A 15,504-nucleotide genomic window follows, 5' to 3' on the forward strand; every position below is an offset into this window, starting at 1 on the left:
AATGTCACAGGGAATAAAGTTAAATGTCGATCCGGGTAATATCTCCAGTGGAATGCCAGGCTGTGGTCCCTGGAGCTATCCCAGTACAGGTTGGCCGGGGGTGATATGTTGCAGGGTGTGGGTGGGACGGTTATTCAGTGATCCAGTCCTGCTGGGATTACAGTCAAACTGATTACAAACTGAGATACAATTGGAAATGTCCATCATAAAAAAACACCAGGGGAGGAAATGGATTTAGAACCTGAAATTGGAGGGAAAATGATGGAAACAGACACATTTATGTTAGTGCCCTTTAACCTCGCAAATTGTCAGCGGTGCGGTGTTTTTCCCGTAGATGTTCCACCCCGGACAGAAGAAGGGAAAGATTCTCTCAGTGAAAATGTGGGTGAACGTGTAGAGATGGGACATGTTGTCCGCATTGTAAAATGACACCTGTCCGCCCTCACAGTCCAGGTACACCCCGATCTTCCGGGGCTCCACACCCAGGGTGAGGGGAGTCGGTGAGGGGGAGGTGAGGGCAAAATAGACTCTTCCGGCCTTCAGCCACACAGTCCAGTATCCGGTCTCTGGGTTCAGGCCGAATGCCCCTTTTCTCCCGGCAGTCTCTCGGGCCACTCCATCAACCCACTGAGTCTTGTCCCCCACCTCCACCTCCCAGTAGTGTCTCCCTGATGTGAATCCCTCCGATCCCAGGACACAGGCCCAGGGATCAAACCTCTCCGGGGTGTCAGGGAGCGGTTGCCGTTTGTCTCCGAGTCTCACACTGGTCCGGCCCTCAGACAGGATGAGCCGGGGATTCGCTGTGTTCGGATCCAGAGTCAGAGAGGCTGGAGCTGGGGGAAAGATATAATAACACAGTCAATTTAGGCCGGATTTCAGCTGCCTCGGCGGGTCGGTGGCAGGTTATGACAGTGACAGGTCCCAGACTGGCTGTTGGCTCCAGCCCGTTGGCCGAAATGATTTCACCTGATTACGCCTGTTAAGTCCCACCCCGCCAATTGAAGACTTCGGGTCTGATTAGGTCGCGTGACGTTTGACCCACTGATAACATGCTATTTTCCGCGAAAATTTTCCCGATAATTTCCTGAAGTGATAGAATCAATCTCTGAGTGACATTCCTTTTTATATCCTCAGCCTTGCTGCATATTATTGAATAATTACTTTTGTCTCAGTATTGATCAGCACGTCTGCCAATCTGAACGTGACAGTTGAAATAAGATGTGAAGACATTTAAGATAGAAACGACAAGTTAATGGACAAACTAATCAAATTCAGAGAGGATGAAATCCATGGTTCAGTTGGATGGCACCACGAACATTAAAATAAATCATCAAAGATATGGCACTATTCTATATTACAGGTTTTCATATTATAAAAGATATAGATGCATTGGAGGAGGTGAAAACTAGATTTACAAGGAAATAGTACCCAAGGTTGAGAGGTTATAATTATCAGGAAAGATTGAATAGGCTCTAGAAATGGGAAAGCTCAGGGCTGACATTATATATATACCTCTTTAAAATTATGAAAGGGTCTGATAGAGCAGATGTAGAGAAGACGTTTCCATTTGTGAGGAGCCAAAAACTAGGCATCATAAATACAAAAAAGTAACTAATAACTCTAACAGGGAATTCAGGTGAAACTTCTTTACCCAGAGAGTGGTGAGAATGTTGAACTCACTACCACAAGGAGCAGTTGAGCCAAATAGCACAGAAACTTTTAAGGGGCAGCTAGATTAACACATGAAGGAGGAAGGGACAGAAGAATATGCTGATAGGGTTAGATGGAGAGGAGTGGGAGGAGGCTCGTGTGGAGGATAAACACTGGCTTGTCCTGTTGGGCAGAATGTCCAGTTTCTGTGCTGTAAATACTTCGTAAAATAAATCATCAGGCTGGGCAATCGAAGCATTGTTAGGAACACAAAGGGACAAACATGGTACCGGGAAGGTGGGGCAAGACCTCTAGAGGGAACAGGTTGGGGGGAAGGTGTGGTGGGATGGAGCCCCTCAAAGTCGGGGAATGCCGTGGGATGGGAGGTGGGGAGTTGTTGCTGGGGGAGGAGGAATCACGGATTCCGTTATACGTTGAACATATTTTGTGACTAGCAAATTGAGTATTTTTCTGATGCTGCAGTCATCTCTCAGTCTGAAGGGAGAGAACGTTGTTATGTGTTGGCAATACCATACACTGCTTCTGCACCGAACCCGCACTCCTGGATCTGATGTGGGATCACAGACATTAACACTGATTTCACAACCCAGCTTCAATCTCCTTTTGGATAGTATTACATGATATTTTTGTTCCTATTTTAACAAATACTGCAGTTGTATTGCATTATTTCCATGTATTCACTCAATGAGACGTTTACAAAGTCTGAAATTGGGTCGATGAAGATTCTTTACCTGGACTGATGTTCTCTATCATTCCTTTCCACACCGTGTACTGACCGGGCCCTTTGAATATTCCCAGTGGCAGATTCCGGCCGTCCAACGAAAGGAGATTTTTTTCCTCACTGATTCTGAAAATGTGAAACATTCGACTCTCGAATTCTCACAGTTTGTTCCTTTTACAGATTAAATAACAATTCAGTAAAGAGGGCCTCATACCTTCTCTTCCAGGAAGCTGCCTCCTGAAGTAAAACAGAAACACAGACGTGAGTTCACAGGGAGGGTCTGCAGGCAAAATTTCAGAATTCAACATCATACATTACACATGACACCAAGTATGAAATATTTCATAAATAAAAACACAAAATGCTGGAAATCTCTGTGTTTCAGGCAGCATCTGTGGAGTGAAACAGAGTTAACGTTTCGGTTCTGTGACCCTTCGTCAGAACTGGAAAGGTTAGAAAAATAATATATTCTTAAGGAAGTGCCGAGGCACTGAAAGGGGGAGGCGTGGAAAGAACAAAAGGGAAGTTCTGTGATAGTGTGGAAGGCAGGAGTGATTGGAGAGTCAAAAGGGATGATGGCCAAATTGAGATGGTAATGGCATAAGTTAGGAAACAAAAGATGAGTCTAGATGGGGTGTGAATGGTGGAATAATTTCCAGCTGCCGTGGGAAAGAGAGAAACAATAAAGATAAAAGAGTGAGGTTGGTTTGTAGAAATAAAGGAGGAAACAGAACGAAATATGGGCAGAGGTTATGTTCTGAAATTGTTGCACTCGATATTGAGTCCAGAAGGCTGTAAAATGCCTAAATGAAAGATTGGAACAGAGAACATTGTGGGGTTCATGGACATAGTGGATAGCAAGGCCCAATTTCCGTTGGTGTAATGGTCAATTACGAGGGGGCATTGTTTTAAGGCGGTTTTGTGGTAGGTTCCGAGGGGATTTGAGAGGGGGCTTATTCATGCAGAGGGTTGTGGGAATCTGTAACTCACTGCCTGGAAGGGTGGTGGATGCAGGAACCGTCTCCACATTTAAAAGGTGCTTGGATGGGAACTTAAAGTGCCGTAACCTGCAGCATCACCGAACTAGAGCTGGCAACTGGGATTAGACTAGATAACCTCTTGTTGGCTGGTGCATATACGATGGTAAGTACTGCATGGAATCGAATACGACCAGGGTGATCTCCTGGACTAGTTTCGATCGCCGAGATGGGAAGGAGAGGAATGTTTAAGAAATTTTTCCCCAATTCGCCTGGGTTTTTATCAGAAATTTGCCTCTCCCAGGAGATCACAGAGCTCCAGTTGAGGTGGAGTGTAGAATGTTTCACTGCAAGGGGTGTCGCAGTAGTGTGGGGCAGACTGTTTGGACCGGATGCTCTTTACCTTTCCACCATTGTTCATTGTTCATAGGTTTATTTGTAACCTTCAGGGACATGTGGATCTTTGTCAGCCGGCGCGGACACATGGGCCAAAATTGCCTCCGTCTGCGCTGTAGATTTCTATGTTTCTTTATCTCTATGTTTCTATGAGTTGCAGTTCCTCGAGCTTGTGTTGAGCTTCGTTGGAACAGTATAGGAGGTCGAGGACAAATACGTCAGAGTGGGAGTGGAGCAGAGAATGAAAGTGACAGGCGACAGGATGCTCGGGGTCACGCTTATGGAATAAACAAAGGAATTCTGCAATGCGGTCACTCAATCTGTGTTTCGACTCCTCGTGAATGCAGAGGAGACCACATTGTGAGCAGCAAATACATTATACTAAATTGAAAGAAGTACAAGTAAATCATTGTTTCACCAGGACGGAGTGTTTGGGGTCCTGGACAGTGGGAAGGGTGAAAGTAAAAGGGTTGCATCGCCTGCACTTGCATGAGAAGGTGCTGTGGGAAGTATCTTTAGAGCTGATAATTATTCCACCATTCACAGCCCGTCTGGACTCATGTTTTGTTTCCAAACTTGTTACATTACCATCCTCATTTGATCAAGCACCCCTTTTGTCTCTCAAATTACTGCTGCCTTACACTCAATCACAGACCTTCTCTTTTGTTCTTTCATCACCTCCCACTTACAATGCCCATGATACCTTAAGAATCTGTTATGTTTACAATTGTTCCAGTTCTGACGAAGGGTCACAGAGCTGAAACGATGATTCTGTTTCTCTCTACAGGTGCTGCCTGCCCCGCAGAGAAATCCAGCATTTTTTGTTTTGAATTCAAATTCCAGCATCCACGGTATTTTGCTTTTGTGTTAGTGTGAAATATTTCAGCTGAGGCAGTGGGAGGAAAAGGACATAACCAATAGTGACAGGATCGAGTTTTTGTTTGTATTCACAACTATGAATGAACTTGGAAATTTAACATTACAAGATAATTTTTCAGGAAAAACACAGAATCTCGGTTTCAGCAATCAGTGGAATAAAGATCTGACAGACACGTGGCAAAGAATGAGGGTGATGGCTATCCCCAAACTTGAGAATAATAAAGATATTTAACAATTTGAAAGCCTGGGTGTGTATCTATATATTATTATGAAATCATGTATGGTTTCTGTGATTTATATGTTTGAAGAGAATATGCAAGGATCTATTAAGATGATCGTAACAGAACACATAGAAAATAATAATAGGAGTGGGAAGAGTCAACACGGATTTTTGAAAGGGAAATCATGTTTGACAAATGTGTGGCTGGAGAGATGTTGCAGGAGTGAGGACTTTAGATTCCGGAGGCATTTGAGGTTCTGGGGGAGGTGGGACCTGTACAAGCCAGAGGTGTTGCACCTCAAAAGAGCTGGGACCAATCTCCTCGCGGGGGAGTTGGCTAGTGCTGTTCTGGAGGGTTTAAACTAGTTTCCTCGGGGGATGGGAACGTGAGAATAGATTGAGTAGGGAGGGAAGTAAAGCTGGAATTGGAACGCAAAAATGTAGAATGTGAATGTGAAGGACAGAGGAAACAAAGCATAGAAAGTAGTCAACAAGTTGGTCTGGCTGTACTAAATGGTATATACTTCAATGCAAGGAGTAAAGAGAATAAGGCAGATGAGCTGAGTGCACAGGTAGACACTTGGGAGTATGATATTTTAGCTATTACAAAGATGTGGCTAAAAGAGGGGCAAGGTATGGCAGTTCAAAATTCCTAGGTACAGTATTTTCAGACGGGATATCGAGAGGTGTGAAAAGGGAGGGTGGGGGAGTCGCAGTATTGAAAAAATCTATTACAGCTGGGAGGAGGGATGATATGTTCGAGAGATCATCAAAGGAGGCCACATGATTTAAACTGAAAAACAGAAAGGGGGCAATCACACTGCTGGGCGTGTACTATAGACCCCCAAACAGTCTTAGGGAGGTAGAAGAGAAAATATGTAGGCACATTTCTCAGAAGTGCAGAAACGACGGGGAGTAATATTAGGGAATTTGAACTAGCCTAATATTAACTGGGATAAAGTTAATGTGAAGGATATACAGAGAGTGCGGAATTCCTGAAATGCATTCAGGAGAACTTTGTTTGCCAGTATGTAGCAAGCCTAATACGGAAGGGGAGGTTCTGGACTTAGTTTTAGTGAATGAAGCTCGGAACGTGAAAGGGGTATCAGTGGGAGATGATTCAGGTGCTAGTGACCATAATTCAGTTAGATTTAAGGTAGTTATGGAAAAGGACAAGGATAGACCAGGAATGAAAGTTCTAAATTGAGGAAAAGCCAATTTTGCTAAGCTGAGAGGTGATTTAGCCATAGTGGACTGAAACAGCTACATGAACGTAAATCAGTGTCAGAGCAATGGGAGGCATTCAAGGAGCAGATCCGGGGTACAGACAAATATTTGCGCTTGATGAAAAAGGGTGGTACTAACAAAGCTAGAGCTCACTGGAATGTTATGGCCATACAGGATAGGATAAAGAAGTAAAGGAAGGCACATGACAGATACCGACGGCTCAAAACTGCAGAAGCTCTGGAGGAGTATATGAAGTGGAGAGGTTAAATTATAAAGAATATTCGAAGAGCAAAGAGAAAGCATGAAAAATTATTGGCAAATAAAATCAAGGAAAACCCAAAGATGTTTTTCAATATATTAAGGGCAATGGGATAAATAATAAAGGATAAGGCCTATTAGAGTCCTTGTGGTTAATCTGTGTGTGGAGTCCAGAGAGGTGGGTATGGTTCTTAATTAATACTTTGCGTCTGTTTTACAAAAGAGAGGTGTGATGCAGACGCTGCTTTCGGGGAGGTGGTGTGTGAAATATTACATGGAATAATCATAGTGAGCGAGGAGATATTAAGGGGTTTAGCAGCTTTGAAAGTGGAAACGCCCCAGGTCTGGATTAACTATATCCCAGTCTGTTAAGTGAAGCAAAAGAGGAAATAGCAGAGGCTCTGGCCATCATTTTCCAATCGTCTCTGGCTTCAGGTGTGGTGCCAGAAGAGTGCAGAACTGCTAATGTGGAACCTTTGATTCAAAAGGGAGAATGGAATAGACTGAGTAATTACAGGCCTGTCCGCCTAACCACGGTGGTGGGAAAATTATTGGATACAATTCTGAAGGCCAGGATAGATCTTCATTTGGAAAGACACGAATTAATCAAGGACAGTCAGCACGGATTTCTTAGGGAAAGGTCCTGTCTGACTAACCTGATTTGGATAAAGTCCCACATGGCAGACTCGTTACGAAAGTAATAGTCAATGGGCAAACCGGCAAGTGGGATTCAAAATTGGCTCAAAGACAATAAGCAGAAGGTAATGGTTGATGGGTATTTTTGTTACTGGAAGGCTGTTTCCTGAGGCGTTCTGCAGTGCTCAGTGTTAGGTCACTTGCTTTTTGTGGCATATATCAATGATGTAGACTTGAATATATTGGATATGATTAAGAAGTTTGCAGGTGATACTAAAATAGGCTGTGTTGTTGATAATGACTAAGAAAGCTATAGAATGCAGGAAGATATCAATCAACTGGTCAGGTGGCCAAAACGTTGGCAAATGGAATCCAATTCGGAGAAGTGTGAGATAATGCATTTGTGGAGGGCAAACAAGGAAAGGGAATACAGGTTAAATTGTAGGACACCAAGAAGTGTAAAGGAACAAAGCGATGTTGGAGTACATGTCCATAGATCCCTGACGGTAGCAGACCAGGTAGATAAAGTGGTTAAGAAGGCATACAGAATGCTTGCCTTTATAAGCCGAGGCATGAAATACAAGAGCAGAGGGGTGGGGGGGGGGGGGGTATGCTTGACATATATAAAACACTATTTAGGCCACAGCTAGTGTACTGTATGCAGTTCTGGTCAGCGCATTGCAGGAAGGATGTGATTGTACTGGAGAGGGTACAGAAGAGATTGAAAGGATGTTGCCAGGAGTGGAGAATCTTAGCTATGAGGGTAAGTGGAGCTGAGTCCACGGACAGATCAGCCATGATCTTGTTGAGTGGCGGAGCAGGTTCGAGGGGCTTGATGTTCCTAATTCTTATGTTCTTATGTAGAACAGATTGGGTAGGCTGGGTTTGTTTTCAATGGAACAGAGGAAGTTGAGTGGGGACCTCTTTGAGGTGTATAAATTATGAGGGGCCGAGATATAGTGGGTAGAAAGGGCCTAGTTCCCTTAGCAGAAGTGTCAACAAACAGTGCTCATAAATGTAAAGTAATTGGTAGAAGGTTTAGAGGAAATTTGAGGGGAAATTTCATCACCGAGATGACTGTGGGAGCCTGAAATTCAATGCCTGAAAGGGTGGTAGAGGCAGAAATCCTCGACACATTTAAAAATACTTGGATGTGCACTTGAAGTTCTGTAACCTGCAGGGCTATGGACCTAGGGCTGGAAAATGGGATTAGGCTGGATAGCTTTTTGTTGGCTGGCACAGACAGGATCGGCCGAAATGGCCTTCTTCTGTGCTGTAAATTTATTTGATTCTGTGGTGAAATCTGTTCGAGTCTTTTGAGGTTGTAACTACTAGAATAGATAAGGATGAACCAGTGAATGTGGTGCATTTGGATATTCGAAAGGCGTTCGAAAATGTGCCACACAAGAGGTTATTAAACAAAATGCGGGCTCATGTGATTGGAGGTAATAGACTGGCATGGATTGAGGATCGATTAACGGGAAAAAAAGAGATTGGGAACAAACAGTGTTGGCAAGCTGTAACTAGTGGAGTGCGGCAAGGAACGGTTCTTGGGCACCCCAATCTGCATCAATGATTTGGATGAAGGGAACAAATGTAATATATCCAAGTTTCCTGATGATATAAAGCTAGGTGGGAATGTAATTTGAGAGGTTGGTGCAAAGGACTTCACAAGGCATAAACAGGCTAAATGAATGGCCACGAACGTGGAGATATGTGAAGTTATCCACTTTTGAAGGAACAATAGAAAAGCAGAGTATGTTTAGAATGTTAAGAGATTTGCAAATGTTGGTGTTCAGAGGGTCCTGGATGTCCTTGTCCATGAATCACTGAAAGTTAACATGCAGGTACTGTAAGCAATTAAAGCAAGCAAATGGTATGTTGGCCTTTATTACAAGAGAATATGAGTGTAAGATTAAAGATAGCTTATTGCAATTATATAGAGCCCTGGTGAGGCCGCACTTGGAGTGTTGTGTACAGTTTTGGTCCCCATACCTAAAAAAGATATATTTGCCAGAGTGGAAGTACAACGAGAGTTTACCAGACTGATTCGTGGGATGGGGGGTCGTCCTATGAGGAATGTTTGAGCAGACCAGGCCTACCTTTCTATAGATTAGAAAAATGAGAGATGACCTCATTGAACCATACAAAATTGTTACAGGGCAAGATAGGGTAGATGCAGGGGTGATGTTTCCTCTAAAAGGGGAGTCTAGAACCAGGAGTCACAGTCTCAGAATAAGGGGTCGGCCATTTAGGATTCAGATGAGGAGAAACTTATTCACTCAGAGGGTGCTGAATCTTTGGAATTCTCTGCTCCAGAGGGTAGTAGGGGCTCAGTCTTTGAGAATATTCAAGGCAGAGATCGATAGATTTTTGAATATTAACGGTATCACGGGGTATGTGGACAGTGCAGTAAAGTGGAGTTGTGGTAGAAGATTATCCATGATCTTATTGAATGGCGGAGCAGGCTCGATGGGTTGAATGGCCTACTACTGCTCCTAATTATTGTACCTGTATGGTCTTATAATAACCAGACACGAACTGTGATGTTTCAACTTCTTGCACAATGACTTCACAATAAGAGCAAGAGATGAGCGGATGTAGAGACGTATTTCAATTCCATTTTAAAGGCAGTCTGCATTCCTTTTGAAACTTACATGACGAAATGCTACGCCTACACTTACAATAAAAACTCTGTATACCGACAGCCTGCGACGCTGTGGTTACAGTCACCCACTACTGGTGCCACAGCGCCTCCACTGGCAGGAGCTTGTAGTTGCAACCTGACATGTCTACATAATACAACGTGAATATAAGTGTGGACACAGCAATTTACAATGGGAGAAAATGCAGAACATCTTAGATAGTGGAAGATAGATGTGAGGAGACAGCCTGCATGCCTGCCGCTTCTCACCTGGTTTTAAAGGTGCAACCTATCACCAGGTTAGCTTTGCGCATGCCTACTCTTTCGCTGTACAATGCGGGGTTAGCAGTCAGCAGCATCACAGCTGGAGTCTGACAGCTGTGGAACGGTAATATAATGGGACCCTACATCAAGGCATACTTACTTCTCTCTCTCACACACACATAGATTGGCACAAGATCAGGAAGATAACATGACGGTAAAAGAAAGTGATCGATTGTACTTTCTACACCAACTAACCGAGAGACGGAAGAACCTCCACAGCAATTATTGAACCGGATCCCCCACCACCCGGAGTTACACTCTGCATGTAGCACCGTGAGAGACGCTTCTCCCTGGGGATCTCACACCGCTTGGATTCTGTGCATTGAGATTCAGTTTGGTGCCTTCAAATGTGTGATCTAGTTATAAGTAACGATCGGGTATATGAGCTAAATGTTGGTGCACAACTTTTCATTAAGATCGAACTAAAATGGAATCGGCTGGCAGGAAATGGGAATGAAGTGAAGCAGATTTCAATTAAAATGTGTAGCGAGCTACCTGAGCTGATGCAATAGAAGACAGAGAGATGCACAGGTCTGAACTTCAAAAATGGGATATTTTAACAGGTGATTCGGATGGTATAGCAAGTATATTCTGTTAAAAAAGAAGGTAATTGCGAGTAGTTTTAGAAGTCCTTGGAAAAGTAACGAAGCAAGAAACCTATTTACATTATAACACAATTTTGAAAAGAGATGAACTTGTTGGAAATACTTCATAGATTTGTTTGAGGATATAATACACATGGTTCATGGTGTGGAATTCGGGGAGGATAGCATACTGGATTAGAACTTAGTTAGAAGGATGAAATCAAAGGGTCGGAATTAAGGGTGGGTTTTCAGGGTGATTAGAGGTAGGCAGTGGGCTCCCACAGGGTTTCGTTCTGGAGATAGATTTAATTTGATACAAGACCAAAAGAAGCGGTGAATGGTTAATAAGATGATTGAATGGGCTAAGTCTTGTTGGACAGAATTACCTGCCAGTAAGTGTGAGCTGAGACAGGTGAAGGAACAGCACGAATCTACTCCGAATGGAAGTTGGCTCGGTGTGGTAGAAGAGCAGAAGGATTTGGGGGTACAGGTTCACAGAGCATTAAAGGCAGCTCCACGGGTTGATAAGGCTGTTAAAAACCTAATGGGATACTAGGTTACACAGGATTACATAGGATATACGACACTGAAATAGGCCATTCGGCCCAACCAGTCCATGCCGGTGTTTATGCTCCATTCGAACCTCCTCCTGCCTTTCCTCATCTAAATCTGTCACATTAACAGGTTGTTTCACAAGAGATATAGCATATAAAATACAAGAGGCAATGATGCAGTATTAGGCTCCACACCATAGGGACGATAATCAGGTTTGAATGTGGAGACAGCACAGATGGTCTAGGCTGCTGCCTGGAATCTGGAATTGAAAATATGAAGAAATAAAAATAAATGAGGCAATTTTCGTTGGAAAAAATCAAATTATACGGCAAGGTGATACAATATTTAAAGCTTATTTAAGTGGGGACAAGGTAGGTAGAAACAAACAATGGATCTACTAGTTACAATATTTGCGATGTGCAACGAGGCCAGAATTGGAGGAGCACAGGTATCTTGGCGGGTTGTCCGGCTGGAGGAGGTTGCAGAGATAGGGAGGGAACAGGCCACAGAGTGAGTTGACACAACAATGAGAATGTTAAAATTGAGACATTTCTTAACCGGGAGACAGGTTACGTCAGTGAGTACAGGGGTGATGGGTGAACGGGTTTTGCTGAAATTTAGGATATGGGCATCCGAGTTCTGAATGAACGCAAGTTTAGGGAGGGTATAACATCGGAGGCTGGGCTGGAGAACATTGGAATAGTCAAGTCCATAGGTAGCAAAGGCTTTGATGAGGGTTTCAGTAGCTGATGAGCTGACGCAGGGGCTGAGACGGGCGATGTTACGGAGGTGGAAATAAGTGGAGTTGATGATGGCGCTGAGATGTGGTCGGAATCCCATATCGGGGTAAAATAGGACGTCAAGGTTGTGAACGGTCCGGATCAGCCTCACACAGTGGCCAGGGAGAGGGATGGAGTCGGTATGTTGGGAACGCAGTTTGTGGCGGGGACTAAAGACACTGGCTTCGGGCTTCCCAATATTGAGTTGAAATAAATTTCTGCTCATCCAATACTGGATATCCGACAAGCAACGTGACATATCAGAGACAGAGCAGGGGTTGCAAGAGGTGGCGAAGAGGTAGAGCTGGATGTTGTCAGCATATACGAATTTGTGTTTTCGGGTGATGTCACCAAGGCCCAGCAAATTAAATAAAGCTTTACCTTCAGAAACCTGATTGTGTCCTGTTCCACCATTTGTCTCTGTAACTCTGATATCTCTCGATTAATACAATCTAACTCCTGTTGGATTCCATGGAGGTTTTTCTCCATTGGTTCTAGAATATCCTCCACTTGTTCCCGGAGATCGCTGATCAAACGCTGCTCTTTCTCAGTGAGAATCTATTGCATTTTAGCGAACTGGGATGTGATGTGGGTTTGCTGAATGCTCGACTGTTCCTGCCAAATGAAATGTGAAGCGTAATTAAGGTACCGCGATAAAGGGAACAAAACTAACTGAGATCCCAGAAAATCAGCACAGGGAGGCCTAACCCTAACTCCGGAAATCTGTTGTTGCTGCCGCTGTGCGGTGTCCAGAGCCGAATCCTTTCTCTTTGTAGCCGATTCTAAGGATGATGTCAATTTATCCTGGAATTAGAAATTAACTGAATGTAAAGTTTAAACAGGAAACAGATTTTTTAAAAATTATTGCCAGAGATTGTACCCTCCCATTTTACCCTGTACATCTGCGCAGCCTCGTCTATCTCCATGAAGTTGTGGGACTTGTGACCCCGCTTGTCTTTAGCAACAAGACACTTCACACAGATCAGTTTCTTGTCAGTTTCACAGAACAGCGTCAGTTCTTCCTGATGTTCATCACAGCGATGTTTACTGTCCTTATCTTGCCGATTCAGGGTAAATTTTCGAGTTTTCTCGGCCAGATTCGCTAAGGCCCGATTAACCTTGAGGTTTATATCCGTAAACCCCGCCCTACATTCCGGGCAGGAGTTCGTCTCCTTCTTTCCCCAAAACTGTGCGATACGGGAGCGGCAGAAGTTGTGCCCACACTCCAGTTTTACCGGATTGGTGTAGTCAAAACAAATGGGAGAAATTGCCTCCTCTGTCAAACTCTCGGACTCCCAACGAGAAGCCATTTTTCTCTCAGCACTTCCTGATTCAACCCGCTTTGGGTCAATGTTCGCGTTCAATGTTCGGTGAAGGGCGGACCCAGAGCGAGTTTCAGCAGGTACTGCGACACTGAGATGTTTACCAGTGCACAGAGGTTAACGCCTGCATTAGAACACATGAGGGAAAAGATTGACCTTTGTGTGTGGAGATTTCCCAATTGGAGGTTAGGCGTTTCTCTTCCAAGAGAACAGTGGCCCTGTGAATCAAGGTGCCCGCTTATCGTGAGCGCTGATTGACGGTATTCCTTCAGTAGAGAGCTGGACCAGTTTCTGGGTGGGGAGGAGATGATCTGGTACCTGAGATAGCTACCGTGAACGTCTGGGACCGTGTGAGCTTTGAGACTACTTCTGATTACATAAGTGAGCCGGAGTGGAGTTTTTCCGATTCTCTCTTCCCTAATCGCGTCTCGCAGGAGATTATCTAACCACTGTGGTTTGGGAGTGTCTCTGTGATGATACATTAAGGCATCACAACTTTATGGGACATTATGGAGATTCCCAAAGATCTTTTCAGACTGATATTTAGTATGTTCGCCATCCAATATTGCATTCTGTTGGTGGGAAAAGAAACAATCCCATCACAGTACAGGTTGAGGAAGTATGTAGGTTTAATCAGCAAACTGTAACTCTACAATCTATGTTGAACAAAGAAACAGTTGCATTTATACAGCGGCTTTCAGGACTACAGGACATCCCAAAGCGCTTCAGAGATAAGGAAGTACTTTTGTAGTCTAGCCGCTGTTGTAATGTGGGAAATGTGGCATCCAATTTGCACACAGCAAGCTCCCACAAACAGCAATGTACTAAAAGAACAAAAGAAGCAGAAGCAGTAGTGGGACATTCATCCCCTTGAACCTGCACATCAACTTCAACTCCACTTTCCCGCCCGATCTCCATATCCCTTGATTCCCCTAGACCCCAAATATCTATCTCAGCCTTGAATATATTCAGAGATTCAGCATCCATAACCCTCTGGTGCAGCGAATTCCAAAGATTCACGGCTCTCTGAGTGAAGAAATCCCTCCTCATCTCTATCTTAAATGGCCTACCCCTTCTCCTGAGACTGTGACCCCTGGTTCTGCACATTCCAGCCCGGGCAAACATTCTCTCAGCTTCTACTCTGGCAATAACCCTCCCAATCTAGTATTTCAACCAGACCACCTCTCATTCTTGTAAACTGCAGAGAGTATAGGACCATTCTGTACAAGGTCTCACCATAAGACAGCACTCTCATCCCTGGAATCAATCTAGTGAACCTTCTTTGCACCACCGCCAAAGCAAGTATATCCTTTCTTAGATAAAGAGACCAAAACTGTGCACAGTTCTCCAGGTGTGGTCTCACCAAGGCCTTACAGAATTATAGCGAGACCCCCTTACTCTGATACTCCAACTCCCTTGCAATAAAGGACAACATGTCATTTGCCTTCTTTATTGTTTGCTGTACTTCATACTAGCTTTAAGTGTTTCTTGCTCAAGGACACCCAAATATATCTGAACACTAACATTAAACAGCTTTTCACCAATTAAAGTAATATTCCCTTTATTTATTCTTCAAAGCAAAATGAATAACCTCACATTTCCCGATTATATACTCAACCTGTCACATAACTGCCTACTCACTTATTGTATCGATATCCCTTTGCAGACGCTTTGTGTTCTCCTCACAGCCTGCTATCCCACCTAGCTTTGTATCGTCAGCAAAGGTAGATACATTACATTCGGTCCCTCCTTATAGGTTATTAATATAGATTGTAATTTTCTGAGGCCCCAATACTGATCCTTGCGGCACCCCACTAGTTACAGCCTGCCAACCTGAAAAAGACCCGTTTATCCCTATTCTCTGCTTTCTGTCTATTAAACAATCCTGCATCCATGCACATACATTACCTCCAATCCCATGAGTACTTATCTTCTGTAATATCCTTTTATGTGGCACATTATCGAATGCCTTTTGGAAATTAAATTTGGTGCCCCTTATCTACCCTGCTGTTTTCATCCTGAAGTAACTCTAATAAATATGTTAAACACGATTTTCCTTTCATAAAATCATCTTGACTTTGCCTATTCATGTCATGATTTTCTAAATGCCACGATACCACTTCTTTAACAATGGATTCCAGCATTTTCCTGACGACAGATGTCAGGCTAACTGCTGGGCTGTCGTCTCCTCTTTTTCCTGTCCCTCCTTTCTCGAATAGCGGTGTTACATTTGCTACCTTCCAATTCACTGGGACCGTTCCAGAATCTAGGGAATTTTGAAAGATCAAAAGCAATGCATTCCATAGCTCTA

At 43.8% G+C, this 15,504-nt stretch overlaps 1 pseudogene; it reads right to left on the reverse strand.

Moving 5' to 3' along the window:
* Positions 1 to 282: 282 nt before the first annotated feature.
* LOC139230616 (zinc-binding protein A33-like) lies at positions 283 to 13,181 on the reverse strand (annotated as a pseudogene).
* Between the last annotated feature and the right edge of the window lie 2,323 nt (positions 13,182 to 15,504).

Source organism: Pristiophorus japonicus, chromosome 19 (assembly GCF_044704955.1).
Source record: "Pristiophorus japonicus isolate sPriJap1 chromosome 19, sPriJap1.hap1, whole genome shotgun sequence".
Taxonomy (NCBI): Eukaryota; Metazoa; Chordata; class Chondrichthyes; family Pristiophoridae; genus Pristiophorus; species Pristiophorus japonicus.